The sequence below is a fragment of the Pelodiscus sinensis genome, chromosome 8 (assembly GCF_049634645.1).
Source record: "Pelodiscus sinensis isolate JC-2024 chromosome 8, ASM4963464v1, whole genome shotgun sequence".
Taxonomy (NCBI): domain Eukaryota; kingdom Metazoa; phylum Chordata; order Testudines; family Trionychidae; genus Pelodiscus; species Pelodiscus sinensis.
Window position 1 is genome coordinate 44,221,767 of NC_134718.1, and position 25,134 is coordinate 44,246,900.

General features: G+C 43.6%; 1 protein-coding gene across 3 annotated transcripts in view; it reads left to right on the forward strand.

Annotated features, from left to right (window-relative positions):
- Positions 1–14,550: 14,550 nt before the first annotated feature.
- LOC102460581 (heparan sulfate glucosamine 3-O-sulfotransferase 1-like) overlaps positions 14,551–25,134 on the forward strand; it is a 102,206-nt gene continuing 91,622 nt past the window's right edge. Inside the window, exon 1 of one of the 3 annotated variants that reach the window (XM_075935209.1) lies at positions 14,551–15,533. The gene's annotated coding sequence lies outside the window, so the exon portion shown is untranslated. Of the gene's footprint in view, positions 15,534–16,064; positions 16,209–25,134 lie in introns of those variants that run through there. The other 2 variants (XM_006121021.4, XM_025183601.2) reach the window with 2 other exon arrangements.

Consider the following 25,134-nt stretch of genomic DNA (forward strand, 5'->3'; position numbering starts at 1 on the left):
AAATAAATAAATAATTGCTAACCCAACCATACAGATAATGGGGGAAGCTGAAATGCTTTTATGGCTTGAAACTTTACATACATGAAAAGATAAATAGGTGGAGGTAATAAAAGCTGGAGTGAATAAGTTAAAGCTATGTGATTTGATTCTTTCATTGTGAATGTAATCATTTATCAGTTAACCTTTGTTTCATTATGCTGATTGATATGACTTCACATTCTCCTTTTGAAAATAATTGGGTTTTGCCTGTATTCTGCATTTCTCTCTTCTGTATCTATCACTGTCATCTGTTAAACCATAATGAATATTTTACTTGATAAAGAGGATAATGATCATTCCCCAATGTCTGGATAAATAAAATCCCCTTCTCAGATTTTCTCAGCACCTAGATGAATAAAGCTAGATTAACTGCAGCTTTCAGAAACTGGAGAATATATTTATATAGTATTAGCCCTGGACCTATTTCTCTGCTCATAAAAGGAAGGAGGGGAAAAAATTGCCCATTGCCAAGAGATATATTTACATTTAGGCCTAGTTTGTGATTGGCTCTTTTGTGGTAAGGCTACAAAGAGCTTTACTTCCTTTACAGCTCTTGAACAAGAGCTAAGCAGTGTTACAGACTCTGTGCTCCACTCATTTTAGGGACTACTCCTTTTCAACATTCTGTGGGTCTCTAGGCATCTGTGGACATGGAGGAGATGGAGACTTGGTGTACACTAGGGCTATGTCTAGACTGGCATGACTTTCCGCAAATGCTTTTCACGGAAAAGTTTTTCCGTTAAAAGCATTTGTGGAAAAGAGTGTCTAGATTGGCATGGATGCTTTTCCGCAAAAGCACTTTTTGCGGAAAAGCGTCCATGCCAATCTAGACCTGGTTTTGTGCAAGAAAGCCCCAATCGCCATTTTCGCGATTGGGGCTTTTTTGCACAAAACAATACCGTGTTGTCTACACTGGCCCTCTTGCGCAAAAGCATTTGCGCAAGAGGGCTTTTGCCCGAATGGGAGCAGCATAGTATTTCCACAAGAACACTGACAATCTTACATGAGATCGTCAGTATTCTTGAGGAAATTCAAATGGCCAGTGTAGACAGCTGGCAAGTTTTTCTGCAATAGCCAGTCTAGATGCAGCCTAGAAGTTTAGGTTGCATTTAGCTATATAAGATTAATGTTCTAAATGATGTGTCCATACTACCAAGCTTGTTCCATTAACTTAAAGGGCCACTGAAGTCAATTTTGGTACTCCTGCTTTTTATAAGGAATACCGCAATTTTTGACCTAGCCTGATAGAATTTACGGTAGTATAGATGCAGTGTTGCAAAAATCTATGTTCTTAGCCTCAGGGAGGCAGCCCTCTGTGACCTGTTCTGGCCACTCTACTGCTCTGCAAGTGAACAGGAAAAGCCCCAGGAAAGTTTGAATTTCATTTTCCATGTTATGAGCATTGGAAGAACAGCTCAGAGCAGGCAGTACACCTGAGCAGCACACATGTCCATGTTGTCTACCATGACTTCAAGTCCCATGATGTCCAGTACCCAGAGGTTCAAAAGAGTTCCAGCATGGAGTGTGCAGATCTTGGACCTCACTGAGGCATGGAGAGAAGAATCCATTCTCTCTGCACTCTGAAACAGCAAAAGAAATGCTAATATCTACATGAAGATTGCAAAGTGCCTGGTGGACAAAGGATACTCTAGGGATGCCCAGCAGTGCTGAGTTAAAATAAAGGAGCTAAGGAAGTCCTATCACAAAACAAAGGAGGCAAATGGATGGTGTGGTGCATCGCCACAAACATGCCACTTCTATGACCAACTGCATACAATTCTAGGAGAAGACCTGACCGGCTTCCCAAGCCAGATCATGGAGTCCTCTCAAGACACTCCAGGCAGCAGTATGGAGGACAGTGCGGTGGCAGGGGGAAGAGGAGGATGAGGAGCATGGCCAGTCAATAGCTGGCAAGAGCCATGAACTTTTTATAACGTTGGAGATAATCCCCTCCTCCCAGGACATCTCCTAGTCAAGAACTAATTCCAGGGAAGGCACTACTGCTGAGTTCACAATATTTTTCTTTCTACAAGTGGGTTAGGCAATTGGGTGTGATATGTGGTGTATTCTGTGCCTATGTGGCATGAGGGCCTGAACCAGCTTGTTAATGTGGCTGGAGATTGAGCATGAATCCTCCCTGTATATCTAAGAGCTTCATGGAGATAGGAACTCTAATCCTTCTCACAAGGTTCAATCAAAACCAAAGCCAAAAAGGTTGATACATTTCATTCTTGATCAAATGAAGAATTTCATCTCACCCAAAGCTAATGTTTCATTTTGTTTCTGGGCATTTTTAACTTCCCCTGCTTTAAATAAAAGGCTGAGGTAGATTTAAAAAACAGGAGATGTGCAGGACTTCTCCTCCACTGATATCCTTACCATTGGGTAAAGCCTGAGCTCATTCGTTAACCTTCACAGTTATATGCAGCCCCTTGCTGCTGCCTCTGTATTAGAGGCAGCAGTATGAAAGGAGAGGTAGGCAGGTATGCATTTATGGGGGTGGGGAGATAAGATAGATCCACAGGAGCTGATGCATGCAAGGAGCTGGCTTTTAAGCAGGCTTTCTGCGTGTACTGGCTCTGGGGAGTTTCCTGCCCCACCTCCCCGCTGCTGCCTCTGACACAGAAACAGCAGCATAGTGGGGGCAGGGGGCTCCTATGGATCCACCTTTCCCCTCCCCCACAAATGTGTACTTGATCAAAATTTCAGCGAGTACACATTTATCAAAATAAATGAATTTTAATATCCCTACCCAAAGGTTAGGGCACTCATCTGGGATGTGTAATACCTAGATCTGAATTCACTACTCTGGAACAGAGACTTAAACTCTGAGTCTGCTACTCTCCTTAATGAGTGCTCTAGCCACCAGGCTATAGAGTAGCCTCAAGCTCTTCTTTTGAAGCTATTCCACTTCAACTCAATAAAATAATCTTTGGGGTAATAAAAACAATAAGAAGACACCAGGACCAGAGGGCAGTCACCTAAGAATACTGAAGGAACTCAAATGTGAAATTGCAGAAGTACTAACTTTAGTCTGTAACTTAACATTTAAATCAGCTTCTGTAACAAAGGATTGGAATATAGCTACTGTGACACCGATTTTTAAAAAGGACTCCAGAGATCGTCCCAGCAATTACAGCCAGTAAACTTGAATTCAGTATTGACCAAACTGGTTGAAACTATAGTAAAGAACAAAATTGTCAGACACACAGGTGAACATCATTTGTTGGGGAAGAGTTAATATGGTTTTTGTAAAGGGAAATCATGCCTCACTAATCTATTAGAATTCTTTGAGGAAATCAAACATGTAAACAAGGGGAATCCAAAGGATATAGTGTACTTAGATTTTCAGAAAGCCTTCTAAAAAGTCCCTCAAAGGCTCTTAAAGTAAGCTGGGTTAAAGAGGGGTGTTCTTCTCATGGGGTGTGTCTAGACTACATGGCTCCGTCAACAGAGCCATGTAAAGTAGTTTACCCAACATAGTCAATGAAGAGGGGATTTAAATAATCGCCGCTTCATTAAAATAAAAATGGCCACCGCGCTGTGCCGACAATCAGCTGATCTGGCACAGCGCAGCAGTCTAGATGCGGATCGGTTGACAAGGGAAGCCTTTGTCGACCACTCCTGTAAACCCTCGTTTTACGAGGCATAAGGGAGTGGTCGACAAAGGCTTCCCTTGTTGACCGATCCGCATCTAGACTGCCGTGCTGTGCCGGATCAGTTGATTGTCAGCATAGTGCGGTGGCCATTTTTATTTTAATGGAGCGGGGATTATTTAAATCTCCGCTTCATTGACTATGTCAGGTAAACTACTTTACATGGCTCCGACGACGGGACCATGTAGTCTAGACACACCAATGGATTGGTAATTGGTTAAAAGATAGGAGGATAGAAATCAATGGTCAGTTTTCACAATGGAGAGAGGTTACTAGTGGTATTCCCCCAGGGACCTCTACTGGGATCAGTCCTATTCAACATATTCATAGATGATCCGGGAAAAGGTGACAAAACTTGCAGATGATACACAACTACTCAAGACTATTAAGTTCCAGGCACACTGCAAAGAACTACAGAAAGATTTCTCAAAACTTGGGTAACTGAGCAACAAAATGGCAGATGAAACTTAGCGTTGATAAATGCAAAGTAATTCACATTGGAAAACATAATGCCAACTATACTTATAAAATGATGGGGTTTACTATTGAGGAATGAAATCTTTGACTTACTGTGGATAGTTCTCTGAAAACATCCAATCAATGTGCATTGGCAGTCAAAAAAAATGGAATAGAATGCTTAAATCATTACGATTGATAAGACAGAAAATAGCTCAGTGCCTCTATATAAATCCATAGTATGTTCACATTGTGAATACTGTATGAAGATGCAGATTGTCCCGCTCAAAAAAAAAAACCTCTCTCTCTCTCTATATATATATATATGAGAATGAATGAATGAACTGGAAAAGGTTCAGAAAAGGGCAACAATTATGAGGGGTATGGAACAGCTGCCATGTGAGGAGAGCTTAAGTCTGGGACTTTTCAGCTTGGAAAAGAGGCAGCTAAGGTGAGATATGATTGAGATCTATAAAATCATGGCTAGTGTGGAGAAAGTAGATAAGGAAATGTTATTTAATTCCTCTTATAAGAACTAGGGTTCATCAAATGAAATTAATAGGCTGCAGCTTTAAAACAAACAAAAAGTATTTCTTCACACAATGCGCAGTCAACCTGTGGAACCCTTTGCCAGAATATGCTGTGAAGGCTAAGACTATAACAGATCAAAAAAAGAAACTGATGGAGGATAGGTCCATCAACGGCCATTAGCCAGGATGGGCAGGGATGGTAACCCTAGACTCTGTTTGCCAGATGCTGGGAATCAATCACTCAGGTGAGTCTATACAGCAGGGGTTAACTCAGAAATAAGTGATGCAAATTGAGCTATGTCAATTGTGTAGCTTATTTCGAAATGGCTTATTTTGAAATTGGGAGCATCTACACAACACTCTTTCTCCAACTTCCCTTACTCATCGTACAATAAGGGTTACTCCTTGTATAATAAAGGTTATAAGAGTCTGAGTAAGAAGTCTTCCAGCTTGAGAGTATTTTGAAATAACTGCCTGCAGTGTAGATGCAGACTACATTATTTCGAAATGATGTTGCTATGTAGGTGGTGTATCCTTAACGAGTACCTGTTCTGTTCATTCCCTTTGGAGCACCTGGCATTGGCTACTATTGGAAGACAGGATACTGAGCTGAGAAGACAGGTCTGACCCATTATGACTGTTCTTATATTCTTATGGGATAGGGATTTGAATTTGGGTCTCCCACATCCCAGGAGAGTACCACAAGGTACATCACTGTTTGTTTTGTGATTGACTGCTAAGCTTTCTTGTGAATCTAGCCCAAAACTGTGTCTAAATTTAGCAAATGTTGATGGACCTGAAACTATTTTTCAGTGAATAATATTTGTTTGAAAAAAATTCACACAGCACTAGGTCCTTTTCCTGACTATTGAAAATGGAAATGAGTCAATTTCTTCCTTATTTTAAAAATCTTCCCAGAATTACAGTATTATAAATAATAGGCAACTGAGAGGGAAAAAAAGGAGTAAATATATTGAGGGGTTGTGTTGACACATTGTTGAAGTCCATAAGAGTTTTGCCATTTACTTCAGTGGAGTCAAGCTTTCACTCTCATCACATTTATTCATCTTTTTCCTAGATCTCTTCCCAGTTACCTTTCTCCTCTTCCTATTCTCTCTTTAATTCTCCTTACTTCCCTTTCATTCTTGCTCTGTCTGCTACATCTGCCAAGCAGTTAAATTTTAAAATAGATTTTTTTTCTTTTGAAGTGCTAATACTAGCACTGATGTTTCTATAGTGTTTAACTTTGCTGGCTGTTGTGCTTCACTTTTATTCTTTGTTTTATGTGTGTGTATTTTCTTAGTAATCAGAAATAGAAACCCTCTGACAGCGTGTTGGGGGTTCCCCACCTCCTGCACCCCCGAAATGGCACGAACAGACTCTGCCAGCCAGTAGAATAGAGGTGGTTTATTGCTTCTCCAGTATACAGCACAGCACAAATGTCATCAGGTTACAGGGCAGGCCTAGGATGCCTCAGCACCCCTTGATATGGGGAAGGGGGTCTCAGCTTCTAAACCCCCCAGCCTGTTGCTGAGGCTGCTTCCTCCATGCTCTCAGACAGAAACAAAACTAACTCACTCTCTTTCAGCCCTGCCCCCCCCCCTCACCCCCCGGCCAGGGCAGCATTCCACCTTCCTTTGTTTCTCTCCTTGGGGGATAGCTGGTCGGACCGGTTGAGAGGGCCTCTTTGCATAATGTCTCACTCCCTGTCCTTCTGGTCTGTGATACCGGCAGCAGCCAGTGGGGTTACCACAGAGCCAGCATAGAAAGCAGCCTGATACCCCCCACTACGTCACACCCTCCTAATTAAGATTTCTAGATAAAAGTTAAATCCCAGCAGCCATACAACCTCAGGCTGTGATCTTGTCAGATCTCACAAACTAAGCAGGTTGGCATTGGTTAATAATTGGCTAGGAGACCTCCAAGAAAAACCCAGGATACCACTGGAAAGAGTGCTAGAGAGTCAACAGTTGCCCCTCTTCCTTCTTTCTGGGTCATTGCATATAATAGTCTCCTTTATTCACTATCTTACATTAGTGTGTAGTGTTTTTGTGAGCTCTTAAAACAACTGCCACCATCCATCTCACTGATGATTGCTTTTCAGTACTGAACAAAATTACTCCGTAAACATCCTGGGAACATTTAAAATATATGTTATTACTATTATTTGTATTATAATAGTGCTTAGAACCCCCAAAAGGGTTGGGACCCCATCTGTGCAAAATATTCAATGGACATATAAAAGACAATCTCTGCCCCCACATTCTTTTTCTATTTAGTTAACGTGTGTGTGTGTATCTCATCATAGGAAGTGATTTGGGATCCTTATGGGTGAACTATAAGCATGAAGTATTATTATAGGAACCATCATGTGTAAATTATACATACATTGTAATAAAGTTAACAATGGTTACCATTTTAGCTAGGCAAATGAGTGTGCTATATATAGTATTACATTTTGGCATTTTCTGATTTTTCCAGCTTAAAACAAATTATGATCAACTAACAGTAAAGCCATCAGTTACGTTGCAGAAAATTTACCACAGAATACTGGGTCTGCTAATTATCCAACATTACCTGTGTTGTGATCTCCCAGTAAATGCATTGCTGAACTATTACATTTCCTGGTAGAAGCAGACTTTCCACTTATGAGCACCGTGTCGCCCCCCCACCCCAATGGGGGTTGCCACCCTCCTCCGGGGCATCATCCAACCAGCTTGGGCCTCGGCCCGAAGCGTGGTGCCCCCTTTTTGGGGAAATACAGCCTCCCGGCCTAGTCCAAAGTTCACTGCCCCTGCGGTAGGGGAAATACGACCTCCCAGCCTAGTCCAAAGTTCTTTATCCCAGCCCCCACTCGCTGGGGTCTTGGGCAGCAGGAGTAGGGGGGCCTGGGCCCTCCCTCTCCACCGGGCCCCGACCCAGGGCCCTATTAGTGGCGGGTGGTTCCCACCACTGGCTCGGCGGGGGCTCCTCCCCGCAACGCCCCGAGTCCTCAGGGGCTTTCCTAGCTCCCTGCCCTGGTCGCTTCCTACCCCTTGCCCCCGGCCCGCCGGGGTCCCACTTGTTGGCGTGGGTCGGGTGGCTGTACCGGTACTTCCCCAGTCACCGTCAGAGTTGGCAGTGTCCGGTCTGGTGCTCGGGTCCCGTGGGGGTCGGTCGGCGGCTCCGGCGTTGGGGCCGGGCCCGGCAGTGGTGCGTTCAGCCCTTTTGGCGGCTCCCTCTCTGGCTGGTGGGTGCTAGCTCTAGCTCGGGCCGCTGTCTGCCCCTTCTGAGCATGCCAGCAGCCTTTTATACCTGTGCTCCCCTTGGAGCATGTCCAGTAGGGCTGCGTGGGTGGGGCCCTCTCCGCCCCCAGCGCCAGGTGGTTTCCCTGGTCTTGAGTGCGGGGCAGGGTCGCCCCGTCACAAATCCCCCCCCCCTTAAGTGGGTACCTGCCCCCTCGCTCGTTCCCGTCTCCTCTTCCCACACCCGGGAAAGGAAATCGGCATTCTTGTGCGCCTTCCCTGGGCGATGGGTTATACTGAAATTGTACGGCTGTAAAGACAGATACCATCGCATTAAATGGGGGTTAGTCTCTTTCATGCTATTTAACCATTTCAGGGGGGCATGATCCATTACCACCTGAAATGTGTTTCCCAATAAATAGTATCTTAGGGCGTCTATAGCCCACTTTATTGCCAGTGCTTCCTTTTCTATGGTAGCATAGTTCTGTTCTCACGGGAAGAGCTTACGGCTCAGACTATCGGGTGCTCCCCTCCCTCTGCCTGCTGGGACAGCACTGCCCCCAAGCTCCTTTCTGAGGCATCCATTTGCAGTAGAAAGGGCTTTGGGAAATCTGGGTGGAACAAGATGGGGGCTTTCGTAAGCTTGTCCTTCAGGGTCCTGAAAAGCCCCCTTGCAGTCTGCTGACCATTGTACCCTATTTGGCTGGGTACTTTTCGTGAGGTCAGATAGAGGGGCTGCAATGTCCGCAAAACCTGGGATAAACCGGCGATAGTACCCCGCAAGCCCCAAGAACTGGCGTACCTGCTTTTTGGTTGTAGGTGTCTTACACTCCTGCACGGCTTTCACTTTGTCCACTAGTGGTCATACTGTCCCTTCCCCGACAGTATATCCCAAGTAGGTCACTTCCCGGCATCCCAGCTGACATTTTCGTGGGTTGGTGGTGAGGCCAGCCTCCTTCAGGGATTTCAATACGGCTTCTACATGCTGTAGATGGGCCGTCCACGTTGGGCTATAGATCACCACGTCATCTATATATGCGGCTGCGTACCCATGATGGGGCTGCAACAATCAGTCCATTAATCGCTGGAACATGGCCGCCGCCCCATGCAGTCCAAACGGCATAGTCACGAATTGAAACAGGCCAAAGGGTGTAGGGAAGGCCGTTTTCTCCTTAGAAGCTGGTGTTAGGGGGATCTGCCAATACCCCTTCGTCATGTCCAGGATGGAGAAGTATTCCGCTTGGCCGAGCTGTTCTAGGAGCTCCTCAGTCCGGGGCATCGGGTAGGCATCGAACTGCGAGATGGCGTTAACTTTGCGGAAATCGATGCAAAACCGCGTCGTACCGTCCAGTTTTGGGACTAGAACTATGGAACTCCTCCACTCACTACGGGATTCCTCCACAACTCCCATCTCTAGCATTGTCTGGAGTTCCCGCTGGACCGTTTCCCACATCTTCCTAGGTAGGGGCCTGTGTTGGTCCCGTACTTTATGGCCCGGCCAGGAAGCGATGTGGTGATGTGTGGTATGGATGCGGCCAGGTTGTGTGGAGAAAAACGGTGCGAACCTCTGGACCACCCGCTGCAATTCTCACTGCTGTATCAGATTTAATTCCGGGCTCACTGTTACCTGTGCATCCCCCTGGAGGTCTTCTACAGCCAGCCCGAGTTCTGTATCTGGGGGATATGGAGTGACCAGTAGTCCTTCGGCCATCTTCCACTCCTTCAGGAGGTATATTCGTACCTCTCTCCTCCTCCCCGGCAGCCTCACTTCATAGTCCACGGTTCCTATTCGCCGGACCACCTCAAAGGGGCCTTGCCATCGGGCCAGTAGCTTGGACTCCTGGGATGGCAGTAGGACGAGTACATGGTCCACTGGTTCAAAAGAGCGGAGTTTGGCCCCTCGGTTGTAATACTGGGCTTGGATTTCCTGCGCCTGTAGGAGGTTAGCCTTGGCAGATTCCCCTACCTTCCACAGGCGCTCCCACAGCTGTAAGATATAGGGTACCGTTCCTTGGACTCGTGATTCCTGTCCTTCCCAACTTTCTCTTAATAGGTCGAGTATGCCCCTCGGTTGATGTCCATAGAGGAGTTCAAATGGGGAGAACCCCGTCAACGACTGGGGGACCTCCCGAACAACAAACAACAGGGCTGGTAGGAGCTTGTCCCAGTGTCGAGGGTCCTCAGTCACAAACTTGCGCAACATCGTCTTTAACGTTTGATTAAAACGCTCCACCAGGCTGTCTGTCTGGGGATGGTAAACTGTCGTCCTTAGAGGGTGGATGTTCAGTAGCCGAGATAGTTCTGCCATCAATTGGGATGACACATTGGTCCCCTGGTCAGTCAGAACCTCTTTTGGTATCCCTACTCATGCAAATAGTTTTAAAAAGTTCCTCCACGAGGGTGCGGGCGGTGGTATTGCGTAGTGGCACCACTTCCGGGTAACGCGTGGCATAGTCCACTACCACCATGATATACTGACAGCCCGAACTGGCCTTCTCTAGGGGTCCCATCAGGTCCAACCCGATCCTTTCGAAGGGGATTCCTATCACGGGCAATGCCACCAGTGGGGCTTTCGGCACCCCCTTCTTACTGGCGAGTTGACACTCGGGACAGGATTCACAGAAGGCTCGCACTGCGTGGTGTATGCCCGGCCAGAAAAACCTCATCCCTATCGTTGCAGGGTCTTTTCTTGCCCGAGGTGGCCAGCCCAAGGAAGCCGGTGCGCCAGCTGGAGTACAGCATTCCTAAATTTGCGGGGGACCAGGAGCTGCCAGATGTCTTCCCCCGTCTGAGGGTCCCGGACTACCCTATATAGCCAATCCGCCCTCACGCAAAACCATGGGCCTTGGAGCTTACGGGGGTCTTGGCTTGTCTCCTCTCCTGGGTCTTGTACCTGCTCCCAAGCCCGACTCAAGGTCTGGTCCTCCCTCTGCTCTCTCATGAAGTCGCCCTCCACCTCCAGGGTTTCGACTTCATCCTCCCAGGCCGGGTGATCTCCCCTGGTCGGTGGCAGGTCCATCGCTTGGCCTCTCCTCCCTCCCTAGACTCTTGCCTTGGGCGGCCTCCTCCAGGTCGGGTGGAGGGGTGCCAAGCCCTGGCACTGATTGCTGACCCCACTCTCGCAACACCCTGCCTAGGCATCTCCAGTCTCGGCCTAATATCACGGGGTAGGCTAACGTTGGGACCAACCCCACGCTGTAGACCCCAACATCCCGGCCATCATCTAGCCGTACCCATGCTGTCGGATACGCCCGTACATCCCCATGTACACACAACAACTAGATGGGGGCCCCTGCTGGCTCTGCCTCGGATATTAGGTAGGCCCTAACTAGGGTCTGGCTGCACCCTGAGTCTACCAGTGCCACTGTGGGGTTCCCTTCCACCCTGAGTCTCACCATCATTTTAGCGGGGTCCGTTGGCCCCATTCCAGGCTCTGCCGTCAGGGCTTGCCCAAAGGGGCAGACCCTGCGGGGCCCCGCTCTTCCCTGGGCCCACAACTGGCCCGCGACCTCCCGCTCCCAGCGGTCCTGTCACTCTCGTAACCCTGCCAACTGCCTCTGCAGTTTGGTCAGATATCTTTCTTGCTGCTGTTGCCAGGTCAACAACCCCCTCCTCTGTCTCCGGAGCCCTTTTTACCCTGGTTTACCAACCCCCTTTTCCAGCCCCTCTGCCCAGGGGCGGGGACGATTGCCCACATTCTCCACCACGTGTCGGGTCCCCCCCCCCCCTTGACAGGGGTTACCACCCTCCTCCGGGGCATCATCCAACCAGCTTGGGCCTCGGCCCGAAGCGTGGTGCCTCCTTTTGGGGGAAATACGGCCTCACGGCCTAGTCCAAAGTTCTTTATCCCAGCCCCCACTCGCCAGGGTCTTGGGCAGCAGGGGTAGGGGGGCCCGGGCCCTCCCTCTCCACCGGGCCCCGACCCAGGGCCCTATTAGTGGCGGGTGGTTCCCACCACTGGTTCGGCGGGGGCTCCTCCCCGCAACGCCCCAAGTCCTCAGGGGCTTTTCCAGCTCCCAGCCCGCCGTGGTTCCACCTGTTGGCGTGGGTCGGGTGGCTGTACCGGTACTTCCCCAGTCACTGTCAGAGTTGGCAGTGTCCGGTCCGGTGCTCGGGTCCCGGGGGGGTCGGTCGGCGGCTCCGGCGTTGGGGCCGAGGCCAGCTGAGGCCTGGCAGTGGTGCGTTCAGCCCTTTTGGTGGCTCCCTCTCTGGCCGGTGGGTGCTAGCTCTAGCTCAGGTCGCTGTCTGCCCCTTCTGAGTAGGACAGCAGCCTTTTATACCTGTGCTCCCCTTGGAGCATGCTCAGTAGGGCTGCGTGGGTGGGGCCCTCTCCGCCCCCGGCGCCAGTTGGTTTCCCTGGGCTTGAGTGCGGGGTGGGGCCGTCCCATCACACACCTGCACTACTATTGACAGCTAATCTGAAGAAGAGGTATTTGCCCACAAAAGCTCATGATACTATATATATTTTGTTAGTCTCTAAGGTGCCAGAGGACTACTTATTGTTTTATAACTAATTAGTTATTTGTTGGCCTGTCTGGTAAAAGTAAACAAGAGAAGAGCAGGGAGAGAAATGAGGGTGCAAGTGAGAGAGAAGGAAGGGAGGGGCGGTGAGAAATAAGGAGAGTATTGCTGCCCTGACACTTTCAGCAATGATTCAACAAATTGAAATATTAAGTTATTGCACAAGGATCATCAGATACTTGACTATATAACATTATTCTAAAGTTCACTTTTGCAAGATAATTTGAGATGTTTGACATGCAGGAAGTAAGAGCCTTTATATCCATATAACTGGATATTATCAATGCCACCATAAATACTGTTCCAAACTATCATTCAGTTAAAGACTCTGAGCCAGCTACCCAATCCCCAATAAATTCTTTCTGTGCTGCAGAGTGGCACAGGGAAATCCTTATGTAGGCTATCACCTCCCACATCAAGCACTGGCACAGGGGCTGTGTCTGGTTAGTAAGGGCATGGACTACAGTACATTGCACACCAACTATCCTTGGCTATTTGAGGTAATAGACTCAAGAGGTTGTTAAGAGTCAGTGTAATTTATAACAGCCTTATGGCTACTCTTACTTATTTCAGAGGCTAGAATTGACCCCTGGATACGTGCATGAGCAGAAGAGTGCAATGGTAGCTTTAATCCCTCTTTATTCAGTTTCTGCCCTGGTCCTGCTCAAACACAGTTCAGCAAGACCCAAAGATCTGAAGTAATTTTTTAAAATCTTTCATTAGTCCATACCAACTCCAGTTGTTCACCCATCCCAATTTCTCATCTTCAGTTCAATTTCTCAGATACAACTCCCTACAGTGCAGTTGCTAAAAGAGTGAGTTGATTTCAAATGGGAAACAGAATAAGTAATATCTGTGAGGCAGTTTTAGAAATTATCTTTTCTCAATAGGAATACCCTCATTAGCCACTGAAGAGTGATATGATCACCCATTTTTATGAAAAGAAATTTCAATATACTTAGACTAACACTGACATAATCAAACTCACTTGTCTGTCACTTTAACATTAATAAAAATGTCTAGCTGTCTTAGGACGTCAGTGAGAAAAGTCATTTCATTATAATTAAGAGTTCATGGATTACAATACCCAATTACCAAATAAATATTCGAGAAGATGCACTTCTCTGGAGTCTTTCAAAGGTTAGCACTGTATGAATACCAGATGCAGCAGATGTCAAGCCCTGAGGTCTAATACTATGGAGTTCCTGTGAGTTTTATGCAAATTTAAATCCATACTTGTCTGAATAATCTCACTTTATTATACTAATGTGAAGAACATTTCTTAGGTAAGTGATGAAACCTTGGGCCAATGGTGTCAAAAAACCTTTAAATTTAATATTAAATATAAATATATATACAATTAACATTTTGCTATAGCAAGTCAAAACAAATAAAAAAGATTGCAGATGAAATCAACATATTCCTAAGTAATATTTCACTTTTGATGAAAGTGTATTTTTAGATATGAAAATTCTCAAAAAATTCCCTGGCCACGGATATGTGCAGAGCATTACCGATAAGTCAAAATTAGAACTGATCTCAAAATTACATGGAAAATGAAATTTATATGAAAAAATTAATATTTCAAACAAATTATTTTAATCTCTCATCACAATGTTAGTCAGGGAGCCAGGCTGGTAGTTTCAGCACCCAGAAACAGAAGTAGCCATCTATTTGAATCACCTTGCTCAAGCTGAATTAGGTTGTGGCAAATAATGGTATATAGTTGCATGGTTAAAAGTTCATAACTGGTTTGCCTGAGATATACAGTACGCATGTTGTTTATTGGAACATTTGTGGTTAAAACAACAGCAATCCCAAATATGAGGGATAGGGTAACAGGACAGAAAGGGAACATTTAAAAAATTTTCTTCTGCAAATATTAATATAAAACTAAGAAAATACAACTGTCCTTTGAAGTATTACTGTTCAAAACTTAGACTAAATTCATTCAGTCACGTATGAAACATAGGCTGCGTTAAGCCCAAACTACATTGCAACGTCATTTGTGGAATTGCTAGTGATACTCCTTTTTATGTAGCTAAGGCATAAAAATCTACAACCCCCTTCTCCCCCCCACCCCCAAAAAACACCCTATGCCATGTGCATTGTTCTTCCAAGAGCAGTTTTCCTTCTTGCCTTTTGTTCTCTTTTCTCAAACTTTGTCCTCATTGAGCATAATGTGGGCCATAGTGCTGCCCCGTTTCCGTGGTGTAACCAGGTGGTCCTGAGGTTTTGATTCTGCAAATCCTGGGGAAAGCCGTGTGCCCACCCGGAGCCCCATTCAAATCTTTGCAGGATTAGGACGCTCATTTGTAAATTTCTAGGCGGCAAAGTCGCTGTGTCTATTCACCAGCCAGAAAGGCTCCTTGAACGCCAGAGGACTCCAGTGGGGTCACCGAAGTCAGTGGGGGTCATTCCCCCACAGGCTTTGGCCGCTAGAGACTATTGGCTCCAGGCTTTCGCCCAGCCTCCCCAAACCTGGGCATTCAAAGGCGCTGCTGGATTCAGCCGGTCCGCCCTGCGGCTCCCTGCCCACCTGCGTCCCTCGCCCGACCCCCCGCGGACTAGCCCGGCGCACTCGGGGCGGGGCGAGGCGGCGGGAAGGGGGTGCGCTGGGTGCCCCGGCGCCCCTGCTCTGCGCTGGGGGGGGGGGGGGGTGACAGCTGCCCCCGCCCCTCACTCCGAGCAGCGCCAGGAGCCCAGCCCATGGGCGCGCAGGGGAGCGGTCCCGAGGCAGAGTAAGGAGGCGCCTGCTGGCTGGTCCCCTGCCCAGGCTCCTCCCCTCTCTCGGACCCCGCGGGGAGGCAGCGCCGCGCTGCCGCCTGAGCTGCTCCCTCCCCCGGCCGGGCAGCCCAGGGTCCCCTCAGGAGCTCGGGGGTGTCCGCCCGCGCCGCGTCTCCCGCCCTGGTCACCGCGCTGATTAATTAGTCATGATGGGGCTGCTGCTCCGGCGTTTATCTGGGGCGGACCGTGCCACCGGCTGGAGCCTCAGCACTGCGGGGTGAAGAGCGCGCCCCGGCTCCAGCGCCGAGCCCGCCGCCAGCCCAGCAAACCCGCACACCGAGGCAGCGTCGCTCTCTATGGCTCCGGAGGAGGTAACGAGAGTAAGGGCTTGTTGTACTGGCCGCATCCCTGGCCCCCGTATCCAGCAGCAGCCAGGCGACAGGGCTGGGTTTGGGGGGCAGGTTAAGGGTGTGCACCAGTAACTGCTGCGTTTGTTATTAGCAATCCCGGGGTAGCCTAGGAAGTAGCCTGGCGTGTGAGCTTGATGTCCTTAATCCTTTCAGTAGTTAGGAACTGGCTCTCCCTGCATAACTGTGCATGTTCCACTCCTACTTCTACCGCTCTTGATGCGGTCAAAACAGCTGTAACTTAACCCCCCAGACTTCCAGGTCATTTGAAAAGATAAGAAATGTTAAACACATCCAGTGCGTTAGCTTTATAATGTTCTGGCTACACCCGACTAATGAAGAAATGCTAATTAATTTACATACTAGGAAATTGTCTCGTGGGAAGTGGGAACCACACCCCATTGCACCTGGTTCCTCGAGATTTGTCATCAGATTCTAGGGAACCGCTATAAATCATGTAAAGTGGTTGCCTGAGATTATGCTAGTGAGATCTGTGGCATTATGAATCCAGGTGCTGAATTTAAATTTTCTACTAGGAAAAGATAAAGCATTGAAGTTCAGGTCAGATCCAAAGTAACTCATTTCATTTAAGGCTAAGCTGCAGTTATTTACTGTAATTCTGAAGCAAGCACTCTGATAAAAATACAGGTAATCTTTTTAGGGTTGGTAATACTGGGTACATTTTTAAACTGTGATATTTCTCAGAGCCTCAAAAGTGGGTAACTAAGGATTATGTCTTCCACTTAAATTCATCCTTTTATTTTGACACTTCTCAATGATAAAAAGAGAATCATTGCGGGCTATATTAAATTTCTCTGTCAAAATTGTGGAAAGTAGGCATGCAAAATCATGTTCTCCAAGCTATATCATGACTGAAAACTTGACTAGAAAAGCTGTAGCTCCTAGTAAAATGATTGACTTTCTTTTTCTCTTTAAAAAGAACAGTCTATATCAAATGTATATAGACTCCCTCAATCCTCTGAATCACTCTTTTAAAATTGTAATAAACTTCATTTTCTGTGGATTTTTTGACTTCTTCTCCAAGTGAAACACTTTTAAATAGTTTTTGGTTCATGAGAATGAAATGAGATTAGCCAATATTTTATTACCCCCTTTTTTTTTTAACGGGATTGAATGTGACCACTATTTATAGAAATGCTTTATCAATATGACTGATATTGATTCACTAACTGGGCAATTTGATTATAGATTCATATAATTCTAGCAAAGCATGTGTTTCATGTTGTAGTAACTTTAAAATGGAAAAAATGTAGATTTTTGTAGTTGTGACAGCAGCTAAGCTATGCATTTTATTAGTCATACTTGCAGATTTAAACAACTGATTTGTGTCATTACATATGCAAATAATTATATTAAGTTAATATTATCAATCTATAATTTAATAATTATGATTCCTATATTTAAATCTCATGGCAAGAAATGGTAAGAGTAGCATAAAATGCAATTGTGCAAAAATCCTGATGTCCCTTCTGTAAGGACAAATTGTTATGGTTTGCAGGTTGACTTCAATTACTATTTTGCTTTACTTGAATCATAATGACTGAAGGAAGGTGGACTGTTATAATGGCAGTGGTGAACTTTCATAACTTGCATGTTTAATGAAGAGAGTCTGTTGTAAATTAGTGAAAGGGAGGCTTCTATTAAAATATTTGAAAAATCCAGGTAAGTTAGAACTAACAAAAATAATCACAAATGATCTTACTATTGGACACCCTAGTCTTAAAACCAAAAATGGTTGCACTAATTGTCTCATCAGAATTCAGCACTAGAACTAAAGCATGAAGAAATCAAAACCAACCATACAAGATTTATAAAGAGGTCAAAATATTTTTAAAAAAATTGTAAACTGTGGGCTTTCCGTCATACCCAGTCACTCAAGAATTGACTCAGTACAGGATATATATAATCAAATATATAGCCATGCATAGGAGTTAATAACAAGAAGGTTTTTTTTAAAAAAAATTTTAATAAGCCAGTCAACAAGGCCTGGAATCAAGTATAGAGGGGGGGGGGGGGGAGAAAGCTGGGGTCAAACCACTTTATTGATGACTTAGTTAGCTTGAATATTTGCAGAGGCAATTGGAAGGCAGTTTTTCTTCTTAAAAGCATGATTCTGCTACCCGTATCAATGGCATGCTCAAAATTGTCACTAACAATGGAACATCCCAGATGTTCAAAGCATACATTTAAGTGGTGAGCAACTTTGATAATAACAGTTTTTATGTTTGGTTGGGGTTTATAGAAATAGGGAGGTTAGCACCACAGTTAATTTTTAGATTTTGGATATGTCAAAATGTCTTCCATTATATGTTAACTAATTTAAAAAATTATCAATAATACTCTTTCACTGATATAAAAGCTGGTGTTTTGCCTTAATACATTGCTGGATGTGGCAGGAAAGCTCTGAAAAAGAAATATGATGATGCCAGAGCTACCATCACAGTTTACGATTAGTATCCATATAAAGCTGAATTAGAATATATGATGGGCTACTGAAGCCTGGATCAAATTATGTTGGAAATCATAATTTGCTTCCATTTTGATCAGAATGGGAAATCACAAAGAAGGTACAAGCATCATTCTTTTCGTCTCAGACTATATTGACCCTGTTGGTTTAGTGATTCCAGGGCTCAGTGCCTTGAATAAATGACAGTCCCATATGGTTGCAACAGGTTGAGTGTTACTTTTCTTAAAAGCATTAGTACTCCCTGCTTCTTGGTGACACCTGGTTTAAAAGGAGTGGGGCAGAGCTGGCTGACTGCAGAATTTGCTCTGCATGCTATAAGTGACCTATATTTCACTATTTGACTACTGGCTCATATCTGGGTAATGTGAGCATGCCCTCCTTACTGTCTAATAGCTTGTTTTTCAATCACATGATATTCTCTAGTCCTTGGCATCATAAAACTGTTTAACAGAATGTCTGGAGATATCAGAGGGATATTACACCCATACATTTTAAAAGTGGTTGCTATGAAATATTTACATGTCAGTATAAGTCTAGAGTGTACAATGCTGACAGCATAGGCCTGTACGAATGAGCAATTCACTATCCAGTTGCTATTCTTGTTTTATACATGTCTCTCTATCTTGTGCTTCGGAAAGGTTGTGGTGCTTTTGGGTTCAAAACAAGTTGGTCAAAACTGGGAGGAGTTACATAGTCTTTAGGAGTGGAATGAGAGAGGTTGTCAATTACAGGCTAGTGGTGGGTAGTAGTAATTTAGGGACATAAAACCATACTGAGAGATGCGCACACACAAAGACCTAGGAAATTAGAGACTTGTAGAAATTCTTTCACTGTTGATTGGAGAAATGGTAATTTTCTTATGAACCTGTCTGAGAGGCAATACCATTCCAGGCATTAGTTTGTTCAGTAAAATCTCCAGCCTCTGTTTGAATCTTTTCTTCAAATCAAGTTAGCTTTGAAAATGTAAAAGGATATGAACAAATCACTAGGGGTTAAAGCTTGGAGTTGCTCTTTTCCTAAACATCATGGGTAATTAACAGTCATTCAGGTTTAGGACTTAGTCTCCAGAAAAAAACATAACTCCAGGTTTTTGGGGTTATAGGTTGGTATATTTTTGTGGGAGGAGGAGAAATTAGAATAGTGTGAAGGCCACATTCCAAATTTATGGTTGCAATGAGTGTCTCTCAAACTATTGCTGAAGCTCCATAATAGTTGGCTGCCTGAGTCACTGCCTCTGTTGAGCACCCATCATAGCCTGTGATCACAAGGAAGGGCAACTTGGTAGTATGAAAGCTGATGTGGTCTAGTGGACTAATCCAAGGACTGAAAGCAAGGAACTAATCCCAGCTCAGACACGGACTGTATCTGTGGCCTTTGTAAAGTCACATCAGCCAGGTATTTCAAGTTTGTGTGCCCCTCCTCCCCTCTCCCCCCCAAAAAAAGTTAGGCACCCAAAGAGGAGATGGAATACGCACATCCCAAGTTCACCCTTGTGTCTACTCTCTCTACAATGTTTTTCTATCACATTCACTAGCCATTTTAGAGCTGGCTGGGAAATACTTTTTCATAAGAACTAAACATAATTAAAACGTTTATCTTTCATCAAGATTTTTCATCAAAAGTTTTAAAGATTCAGGTTTTAATTGAGAACCCCAGACTAGCTTGTTCATTTTTGTCCAAAAATTAATTGAAAACAGATTTCCAAGTTGATAAAAGCCATTTTTCATATAAAAAATTTGAAATGAAAAATTTTGACCTGCTCTTATTAGTCCCTCTTTGTACTTTTGCCACTATCACACTATATTCTCAGTGCTCACTTTTGACACAAAGGTTGAGAGGAGATGCAGGAACATCTAGCATTGGCCACTGTTGGAAGATATTATACTTTGCTAAATAAACTTTTGGTCCAACCCAGAATGGCTGTTTTATTTTTTTTCCTTATAGCAGCTCACAGTTTTAATCAGTGATTGCCTGCCGGTGCGCATGAGGTTGCACTTCTTCTAGGATCACCATTTACAGAGACCAGAACCTTGTACTTTGTATGGATCTGACACTGATCTTGTCAACATTTGAAACTTTTACTAGTATAACAGTTTTTGGTTAAATATATTTGGTTTTTATTCCTATAGCTGTGACTGTGGAAGTCCTAGTATAAACTGGTAAAACTTTACTTATGCCAATACAAGTTATATCAGTTTGCTGATAGTAAATGTTTTGCTGGCGTATTGACTAAGAATGTGCAAAGAACCCCTCATGCCTATGCTTGACAGAGTTAGGTCAACCTAAGTCCTACTATAGATAGTTGTAGTGGCAAAGTCTGTTAGCTGGTGTAGCTTATTTTGTTTGGGAACTGGAGTAAGCTACATCATTGAAAGAACTTTTTGCGGGTAGAAACTATATCTTCAGTGGGAAGTTTTGCCAGGATGGTTGTACCAGTAAACTGTTTCCATTGCAAATTGTGATATCAGCAAAGCCTTCTACATGTAGACTGTACCTCTGTGTAGGAGAGAATTGTCATAAAGATTGCTTGTTGAGAGGCTTCCTTGGGGCAAAAGGACAGCATAATTTATTCTAGATGTGGGGTAGTCCTTGAAGTGTTGACCCATCCTATTGTTTGTTTTAACCAGCTCAGCTGGCCTGTGGCTACCTCAGGTGACAGTTCTCCTAGTACTGACAAAAACCATGAGACAGCACTCTGGTTTTTTAACTGACAGGGACAGCCCTAAAAAAGGAAGTAGTTGAGCTTCTAACAACAACAAAAGGACTGTAATTAAAATCTGCTACTATACGGAATTCTGGGAAATGACAGTTCAGTAAGCAATATATTTGTACCCGGTAAATTGGATGAAATAATAATTTAAAAATAGAAAATCATGGTACAGTAGCAATTAATAGACATGGCTTCTGCAATAGAAAATTGTCCCTTAGCAATCTGTTAGAATTCCTTGTCAGGTCAATAAAATAGTGGATAGAAAAAGAACCAGTTGACATTTGTTTGGAGTTCTAAAAAAGGCCTTTGACAAAGTCTCTCATGAGAATCTACTAAAGAAACAAAGTAGTCATTGTGAGGTGCAGGGATAAAATGCTATAATAGATCCGAAACTAGTAACAGACAGAAATCAAAGACAATGAATAAAAGGTCAGTTTTCGTTATGCTAAAGGTGAACGGAGGGGTGTGCTTGTGTGTATATGTACAAGACCTTATGCCAGTATTGGTCTTATCCCATATATTATTGGATTGTGAAAGGCAATCCAATTGTGAGATAACAAAATTATAACACAAAATTATTCTTCTTACAAAAAAACAACACAGCATGCTATGAAACAGAAGGGGCAAATTCAAAACCATAAAAGCAAATGCTTTTTCACACAGTTCAAACTAGCTTATGAAATGTTATTACTCAGTGACATTTTGTGGCATGTCTACACTGTAATAGAAGACTCATGGCTGGCCAGTGTCAGTTGACTTGGGCTAGCGAGGCTGTAAAATATCAGCATAGACATTTGGCCTTGCATTGGAGCCCAGGCTCTGAGACCATCCCTCTTCATGGGGTCTCAGGTTCCAGGCTTCAGCCAAAGTCTGAATGCTGGCAATTTTGTAGCCTCACAGAGAGCCATGAGAGCTGAGTTAGCTGATCTGGCCTGTGAGACTTAGTGCCATGATTTGGGGGTTGTTGTTGTTTTTTTTAAATCACAATGTTGATGCATCCACTGAGGACTTAATTGAACTAAATGTTTTCAGTGATAAAAGGATCATCTATAGTTATAATAGCAAATATTCGGATGAATAAAAATGTACAACTTAAATACATCCAAGTTTTGGAAAAAAAATATAGAAAAATGTTCAGGAATGGAAATTACGCTGTTATAGGATTTGCAGTGTTTCAGGTCATAGCTGTTTGTTGCAGAGGACAACCTCTTAGTCATTCTGTCAGAAATTTGCACATCTCTGCCTTCCAGAAAGGGCTAGTCTGCCATACAGAGAAAGCACTTTATTTTTTCTGTAAGGCACCTTAAGTACAAGTACCCTAAAGATATAACATTGGATAGAGTAAATGCTTTTGTTTTTATTTGCTTCTCTTCTTGCTTGCTTAAACAACGTCTTGTTTATATGTAATTGGGGAGCCCAGTGGCACATTTTTTTTGATTATTTAATTTCTTTTCATTTTTCACAACCAAATTTAACCAAAAGGTTCTATTCACGGAGGGTTAACCACTAGGTAACGTTAGAGGGTGGGCAGGGTATGTTTGTCATCTTTATATTATTTGGGATCCAAAAAACTTATGCTTTTTCATTTTACTGTTTTTCTCCCTTTTTAAAAACAAACAAACAATTTTTTCTTACACTCTAAATAAATCCCAAACTAGCAACATTTTCTTCTGGCATGAGACCAATGATAGAAAGCTTCAGGCCCCAAAATATTTTTATACAACTTGGGTTTGCAATGGAACGTCGCATGGTATGTAGCCAAAATGGCAGCTGTTACTGCTGTCCAGTTGTGATACTCCAAAGTACTGTATAAAGACAAATGGAAGGTAGGAAGCTGTATAGGTCTTATTGACTAGCAAAATGAATATAGTCAGTTTTTCAAACTTGAGTAGCTAAAGTTTAAAGCAATCAGAACTCTCTGAGCAGAGCTTAAGACATATTTATGGCGGAGAGAAATTGGACTAGTTATGGTCCCTGTCATAATAACTTAACATTTATATACAGTGCTTTCTGTGTTCAAAGAACTTGGCAAACATTAATATCCTTAACGTCCCTGTGAAGCATGTAGATATATTTGTTTTACAGATGGACAGTTGAAGGTCAACAAGTTTTAGACATGGGACCTTAAAGTTAGGCTTGGTGTTCTCCCTTCCATCCCTCAGAGGTAATGGTTTGGGTTAGTATGCCCTGTCTATTGTGCTTCCCTTATACATAATCTCTCCCACTCCAATGGAAGCCTCCTAGCCTCTCTGCCAATGCCTCAATGTTCTGTTTTCATCCTCATTTTCCAACTTTTCTGCAGCCTTCCTTAGAAAGTGAGCAGTTGAGGAGGTCTGCCTGACGGGATGATGAGGCCAGCAGAGTGATTCGGTATTCCTTTCGATATTCTTCTCCACACTGACACAATTATTAGATGAGTCCTTAAATTTCATTGCCTCCCACTCTGTGTTCACAAGCTAGGAATTGGTGAACAAAGGTTAGAGTTTTCTGTTTATGCTTAATGCCAACATTTTTTAAAAAATGTCTTAATTTACAAACAGCTTGTCTGATATAACTTCAGTTGCTTTTTTCAATGACAAGTACCTTTTGTCTTTATTTGATGTATTGAAGTCAAACTCTGCAAGCAAAAGATCTAAGGATTGACTTTAAAAACTATAAAATTTGCCTTTTCTTTGGCATGGTAAGGTGGAGCTAACGTCATGTTTACAATGGAAATTCATTTGCAACCTTTAATTCTGATGTGGATGCCAACTCTTTGTAGCCAGTGAAGCCAAAGAAAGACTCCATAGTCTTCAGCAATGCTATTCGCATACTTAAATATAAGCATGTGTTTAAATGCTTTCCTGGATCAACCCAGAGTGCTTGAAAATCTGCAAGATTGACCTGACTTTGCATGCTATTTTCACAAAGGTGGAATAAAAGAAATATAACTTGAAATCTAGTTACATGATTTTTTTTTGTATACTCATGTTTACAGACTTCTATTTTTTACTGTTTTGATTTTTCACCACATTATTAAATGCTGACCTATCTTGACACTAGTTTTGATAACCTGTTGTATGACTGATACTTTCTGGCTGTATTATTTTTTATCTCTCTGGGATACTACATTAATGAAGTCTCTCTGCAATGTATAGCCTCCTGTGTACTTCTAGGGGTTTGTAAGTTCAGAAACTGACATGTGCACTGGAGAATGAAGAAAAAGAAAAGTCTTATTATTTTCATACTCTACTGCATGCTCATGGTAGCTCTTAGTTTCTGGATCTTAAAGTTAGATCCAGGTGCTTATATTGCAGAAAACAAGAAATTGAGTCAAGATAACAGGCCAGAGGTCTGAGTTTTCATTGTGTTTCCAACTCCCTTTCCCCTTCCCCTTCCCCTATTAATCAAATTATATAAGTTGAATATGTCTGTCTGTCTTGACTTTTGCTGGCTATTTTCTCATGAACACTTGCTTTATAGGCTCAGTGAAGTAATGGCAGTTCAAACAATATGTCGGTGATACAAAAAATAACTTTTCAAGCTAGATACTTTTTCCTGGAGAAAAGGGATGGGGAGGAAGATTAGTTCTGTTTTTGTAGAACTGCCTGTATTATAAATCTCTGCTAGATGAAGAGCCAAACATTCTAAATCATCAAAATATCAATAAAATCCAATCCTGATGCCCAGGTATTCCAGTAAGAATATTGCACTTTTTTCATCCTTGCATAGTAATACACATAGAAAATTATGCTTTAATACTCAAAGGAATTGTTCTACTTTACTTCTATAATGAAGCAGTTTCCTTTAATCAAGTGAAAGCCAATGGGGATACACAAACATCTAACATGGTTTTATTTTGCCCACTGGGAGATATTTGGATTAGTGCTGGCTTGCACTAGAAGGAAATCCTGTAAAAGCATTTTTATACTCCCAAAAGGAAAAATATGCTGTTGCGCACCCTGCCCCTCCCCCAGAAGTTATTGTATACTTATCATTGTTTTTTAAATGTTCAATCATATTCTAGATTACATTTTAGTGTCCAGATAATCTATTGGCATTCTAGTACCAAAAATACATTGTGCTAATCTACTCATTTGTACATACCGATGATATTTTTTCTACAGTGTATGAAACATCAGAAACTGAGAATCTGACCTCAGGAATTCCTAGTGCCTGATACACTATCAACTTGTTTGCAGTTTTATAGTGTGTCAAAGGGGCTTGTCCTTCTCTGTAAAATAGGGATTTATCAGTCTTGCCTGCCCCACAGGGATTTTGGAAGGATAAGTATATCAACCACTATTTAAGTTCTAAGAATGGTTATTTCTTAGAGATGATTTTCCTTTCTTTATAATGTATTCTAAATACAAATCAGTTCCATACACAAATCTATG